This window comes from Lipotes vexillifer, unplaced genomic scaffold (assembly GCF_000442215.2).
Source record: "Lipotes vexillifer unplaced genomic scaffold, Lipotes_vexillifer_v1.1 scaffold397, whole genome shotgun sequence".
NCBI classification, from domain to species: Eukaryota; Metazoa; Chordata; class Mammalia; order Artiodactyla; family Lipotidae; genus Lipotes; species Lipotes vexillifer.
In genome coordinates, this window is record NW_006772681.1 from 582,214 (window position 1) to 588,755 (window position 6,542).

The following is a 6,542-nucleotide window of genomic DNA, read 5'->3' on the forward strand; positions in this document are numbered from 1 at the left end:
ATTCCTGCTATCGGAGGTGAAAATTGCCGAGAAGGGGGGGACAGATTTCTTCAGTATTACCAGAAGACTTAACCAGAATATTCCGCAGTGCCCCATTAAAGTGCTCTAAGAAGGGAAAGGAATCATGCTGTGGTTGTCGGTAATAATGTTGTGGCTATAATACAGCCTTGTGCTCGTTGTATGGGCTATGGAGTCACACTTTCTGGGTTCGGATTCTGACTTTACCTGTGAGTTTGGGTAATTTTACCCTTTTGTGTGTCAAGTTTCTCATCTGTAAAATGGGGATAATAATAGCATCTACTTCACAAGGTTGTTGGGGATATTAAATTAGATAAAGCGTATAAAACACAGTTCCTGAGGGAATTCCCTCGTGGTCCAGTGGTTGGGACTCTGCACTTTCGCTGCTGAGGACCAGGGTTCAATCCCTGGTCGAGGAACTAAGATCCCAAAAGCCACGTGGCCAAAAACCACATCACCTGACATATACTGAGTACTCAGTCATTATAACTGTTCCTATTTCTTAGTTTATTTATAGATAATTACTGTCAACATAACAGAATGAAATTCAATCATGTATATAAAGTACTTGGTCTAATAACTGATCCACGGTAAAAGGTCAGCAATATGTGGTACCCTTTAGCATTAATTATTATCATCATTCATAGCTGAGTGGGGAAAATCAAATTACCAAGATGAGAAGATAAGATAATGTTGAACATTAATTATCTCCGATGCTTTAGGAATAGAAAGTCATTATTTAAACATTTTATTTGATGAACTATGGTTACATAAGATATTAACACTGGGAGAAAGTAGGTGAAGAATACATGGGAACTCTGTACTATTTTTGCAACTTCTTGTGAGTCTAAGATTATTTCAAAACAAAAGGTTTAAAAGAAGATTCCATTCGAGGGAAAGACAGTGTTTTCACATTGGAGTGGGGTTCTTGCGGGGGTGGAGGGCAAATTTCCTAAGCAAGAGGGAGTAATGGTCAATCTGGAAGGCTGTGGGTCAGGCTGCTGGGGGCTCAGTTAGCTCCATCACTTCCCTCCGAGATTCACTTCTCTTTTTTCTATCTATAAAGTGGGAGTACAATGACAGCACCCATCTCGTAGGGTGAGGTAAGGAAACAAGCCAGTGCATGTGAACGATGCCTTTGGAACAACTCCTGGGGCAGGGAAGTCCTCAGTAAAATGTTACCTAGGATTATCCAGCCACATCAAAATATGATCAATGAAGAACCTCTTCCTTCAGCAGCACAAGGACATGGGAAAGACTCTTCCTGATGAGAGATCAGAAGCCTGGTTACCCTGGGGGGAGGGGGGATTAACTGGGAAAGGACATGGGGGAGCCTTGGAGTGATGGGAGTGTTCTATATCTTGATCTGGTGGTAGTTACACAGGTACGCACATCAAGATGTACAAGGTAAATATTTGTGCACTTTACTGGGAGTCTGGGACTGTACTGGGACAATTGAACATTTGGAAAAGAAAAAAACTAAGAAGTTGGGTCTCTCACACCAGACACCAAAATTAATTTTAAAAACACAACTAGAAAAACTAGGTGGATAGTTAGTTTGCTGGATGAGGGAGGACTTTCAATGCATAAAAGCAAAGAAGGATAAAGGAAAATAAAGAAGAGCATAAATGACTGTAGTTCCCTGCTCCCCAGTCCCTGATGTGGGCAGTCACTCATTAAATATTTGTGGAATAAACTAAAAGAATGTGTGATTCAGCAACTGTCTGCTGGGTGCCCAGCAGCATGGAAAGGGTGAGGATGGAGGGACAGGATGTGTTGGTGCCTAAAGGCAGGGCCTAGCCACCAGCCCTCTGGGCAGCAACATCACTGCTGGCAGGGAGCCCTTGCCCCAGGCACAGGTGCCTCCCGGGCGCCACCTGCCTCTCTGCAGAAGCAGCACAGCTTGTTCGGAGTAAGTGGAGTCCATGATGAAGGTTTCCCCCCCTACCCCACCCACCCACCCCCCCCCGCCAGCCTGCACCTGTAGCCCTTCAGACTGCTGCTGTGGGGAAACAGAACAGAGAGGCTGTCAGGACCACTGGCTCCCTACCTCCTCCAAGCCCAGAGCCCCAGGAAGTGATTTCCCAGGCTTGTGCCCATGCTCAGGCCCAGTAACCTCAGTAACAGTTGCTTAGGATATGGGGGCCGAGATTGTGACTTAGGGAAGCAAGTTCTTAGGCTGAGGACTGAGGCCTTTTGGCCCAAGAAGCGATTTCCAGGCTCAAGCTCAAAGCCCCAGGATCGTCGAATAAAAAAGCATACAGCGGGCTTCCCTGGTGGTGCAGTGGTTGAGAGTCCGCCTGCCGATACAGGGGACACGGGTTCGTGCCCCGGTCCAGGAAGATCCCACATGCCGCGGAGCAGCTGGGCCCGAGAGCCATGGCCGCTGAGCCTGCGCGTTCGGAGCCTGTGCTCCACAACCGGAGACGACACAACAGTGAGAGGCCCACATACCACAAAAAATAAAAAAAAAAAAAATTTAAAAAATATAATAAAAAAAAATAGCATACAGCTCAGACCCATTGCCCCAGGAAGTCGTTTCCTAGCTAAGGCCCTTGCCCCAGGAAGTAATTTCTTAGCTAAGTCCCTTGCTCCAGGATGTGGTTTCCTAGCTAAAGTTCATTGCCCAGGAAGTGATTTTCCAGGCTGAAGCCCATGGGCCTGATAGGAAACGTCCATTCAAGGGCCCAAGTTTTCCCCTCAGGGTCCCTTCCTACTGCCCTCAAGCTGGAACGGCAAACAGACAGAAATGCTCAGAGGTGTGCACGTTCTCTCACTTCACAGAGCAGCCCCTCTATGAAGCCTGGAGGATTCCCAGGGCCCTGGAGAGCGAAGGCCCCTTATGTGGTTGAGACTCAAAAGCCCCGGAACTGAGCTGGTTCCATTTCACACCCAAGTCCCCATTCTCTGGAGACATTTCCTTTGCAAATTACAGACAACTTCCAGTTAGTCACGTGGGAAGCAGATGATACTCACACACCCCGGGGAAATAGAAGCCACTCACTACCCTTTCTTCATAGATGGAGCCGCTGAAGCTCAGAGATCTGCCCAAGATCCCGTGACTGCTAAGTGGGAGAGTGGGCAATGGGACCCAGGTCTTTCTGCTTTCAGTGCTTATCATTTCAATCGCTGGGTTATGCCATTAAATCTATTCCAAGAAAGAAGATGCCCACAACCTATCAGGTTTCAAGTGCCAGCAGGACATATAAATGACAATAAAAAGTATGAGAGTTGATAATGGTTATAGAGAGAGAGAACTTAAGCTTTCAGGCCACCCAAGGACACACAGTGGCAACGGGCATATACATATTGGCCTACACAGCTGACGAAGACCTAATGTAAAATGGGGACATAGCACTTGCAAGCTATGCAGTTAAAGAAACCTCAGCTAGAACTGGAGCCAGAACAGGCCTGTAGGGGGAGCTCTCACACCCTGCCTTGCATCACCAATTGCTCCGAACAGGAAGAGACCTATGCCCACAACTCCAACAGGAAGGGGCCTCTACTTAATATCCGTCAGGAAGAAGAAAATTTCTCTCCACCCCACGGACAGCCCAGCCAAAGACTGTAGCAGCTCAACCAATAAGAAGCCTCCATACTTTGGTCTTCCAGCTTCCTCTGATGGGCTCTTTCCCAATTTCCAGCTTTTCCCTATAAAAGCAATTTTCCTTTCCTTGTTCTCTGGATTTGCCTGTGGTCCCCCATAGTTGTGTATGCTTGGTCTGTTCTAGGCACTGAGGCTACAGCAGTGAGAAGGACAGGAAATGTCCCTGGCCTCATGAGTTTACATTCTAGTGGAGGACATCAACAAATGCACAAATAAATGCACTATGTGATGTCAGGTGGTGATAAATGCTCTAACAATAAATAAAGCAGGTCAAGGGGCTAGTGAGTGACAGGGAAGGGGTGCTGTTGGTGACAGCTTTCCAAGGAGGTGACGTTTCAGCCCAGTTCTGGTTGGAGAGAAGACACCATGCAGATCCCCAGGGGAAGAGCATTCCAGGCAGCAGCAGCAGTGAAGACAAAGGCCCTGAGGCAGGAGTGGTCCAGGAACCACTTCATGGTCTAGGAACAGCAAGGAGGCCTGAGTGGCAGAAGTGGGGAGATGGGAAGGGGGGTGGGAGGAGGGGAGGCAGAGTGGGGCACGGGGCCAATTCTGCAAAGCCTGGTAAGCTGTGATGTGGTGATTTTACATGTCCCCCAATTCTTTGACTCTCACCCCATTAAGAGATGGGGGTCTAATTCCCCTCCCTTTGAATATGGGCTGGACATAGGGAAATAGGATGTGGTAAAGTGATGCTGTCTTTCTTCCGAAGCTGGGTCATACATGGCGAGACAGCTTCTGCCTGGTTCTCTCTCTCTCCCCCTGCCCACCCGCTCTCCCAAACTCTTGTTCTTAGAACCCAGTCACCATGCTGTGAGGAAACTCAGGCCACACACAGAGGCCTAGAGTAGGCTTTCCAGGCGATGGTTCCAGGGAAGGCCCAGCTGATGGTCACATCCACCACCAGACACAAGAGTGAGAAATCCCTTGAGGTGACTCCAGCCTCAGCCACCATCTGACTAACTGCATGAGGGTCCCGGAGTGAGAACTGCCTAGCTGAGCCCTGTCAACCCCCATAACAGTGAGATATAATAATAATAATAATAGTTGCTTTACACTGCTAAGTTGCTAAATTTGGGGTGCTTTGTTATGCATAATACATAATGGGAACATACAGTTGTCTATTATTCTGAAAGAGATGGAGACACATTTGGGAATTTGAGCCTAGGACTGAGAATTCCACTGGAATGTTCGCTCCACAGGGGAGACTTTGGTTTGTGTTCATACACACAGGAATATTATTCAACCGTAAAAAAGAAGGAAATCCTGCCATTTGTGACAGCATGGATGGACCTTGAGGGTATTATGCTAAGTGAAATAATTCAGACAAAGACAAATACTGTATGATGGAATCTAAAACAGCTCAAAGAAACAGAACTCATAGAAACAGAGTGGAACAGTGGTTACTAGGGGTTGGTGGGGGCAATGGGGAGATGCTGGTCAAAGGGTAACTCCTAGTTGTACAACGTGTAAGTTCTGGGGATCTAATGATTAGCATGGTGACTACAGTTAAAATACTTATACATTGCTAAGAGAGCAGATCTTAAATGTTCTCACCACACACAAGTGCTAACTCTGTGAGGTGATAAAGATCTTAATAACCTTTTTGTGGTAATCATCTCACAAAATATATGTGTATCAAATCATCACATTGAATACCTTAAACTTACACAATGTTATATGTCAATTATATCTCAATAAAGCTGGGGAAAACACACGTAATGTAAAAGAACAAAAGTTAAAAGTAAAAAACGTGGGCCAAATATTGGGTAAATGTTAACACAATGGCCGAATATCAATAGCACTTTCAGATTGAGAAGCATTCTAAGGAGGGTAAAAGAGTAAATCCACAAAGAGCCTATGACCGTAAGGAACCTTTATGCGCTTCATAGCACAGCAAGAAAAATAAAAAGAATGACTAGAAATGTGAGATTGACAGAAACACGTGGGCCTCATCATTTGCCATTTCCCCACGTGAACGTTGCTTTCCAGTTATGAGTTGGCAAGTTCTCCAGTTTCTCTTAGACCTCCGTGTCTTTGCATAATTTGTCCCCCCAGCCAGGGCTGAGGTTTCCCCAATCCTGGCCACCATATCCCTTTTACATGAGATCTGGCTCACTCTTACTGCACTAAAGGCAGTCTTACAATAAGAGCTTGGCGAGGTAAGGAAGGTGTATTGCAGGAAGCCGTCGGCATCTCGGGGCCAGACGAGGACAAAGGGACATCACAATGTCATGAGTGAGCGGAGCACAGATGTGGTGGGCCTTGTGGCTGCCTCCCCAGCATCCTTTCCACGCATCCCCCATTATAGCAGCTGTGACCACCCCCCCGAGCCTAGTCACAGACGCAGGTCCAGGTAAGCTTGAATTAAGAACTTGTGTGAGTGCCTGCCGATGAGTACAGCGTTTTTTTAAGGGGATGAAAATGTTCTAAGATCGATTGTGATGAGGGTTACACAACTCTAGGAATAGACTGAAGACGGTTGGACTGTGTACTTTATAATGGGTGAATTATATGATATGTGAATTATAGTTCAATAAAGCTATTGTTTAAAAAAAAAAACAGAAAAGAAAAGAACCAGTGCTTGCATTCCTCCAGCCACAGGAATTGTTTCAAGAAGATAAACCTCAGGACTTTCATTGGGAATTCTGAGATGTAGACAACTTGCTGAAGACATGTGCGAAAAATAAGTAGCCTTCAGGTGTTGGCAGTCACCCAGTGGGGATCCAGGCTTAGAACAAAGTGGATACCATGCACAGCAATAAAAAGAAATTTTAAAAGCGGGGCCTTAGATAATATCTTGAGCAGTCGAATCATAAGAAGTTCACCCACAGAGTGCATTTTATTTGAAATATCCTTACCTGGGGAGGTAGCTTGTTTTTTTTAACCTATGCCCTTTTTTTTTTTTTTTTTTTTTTTT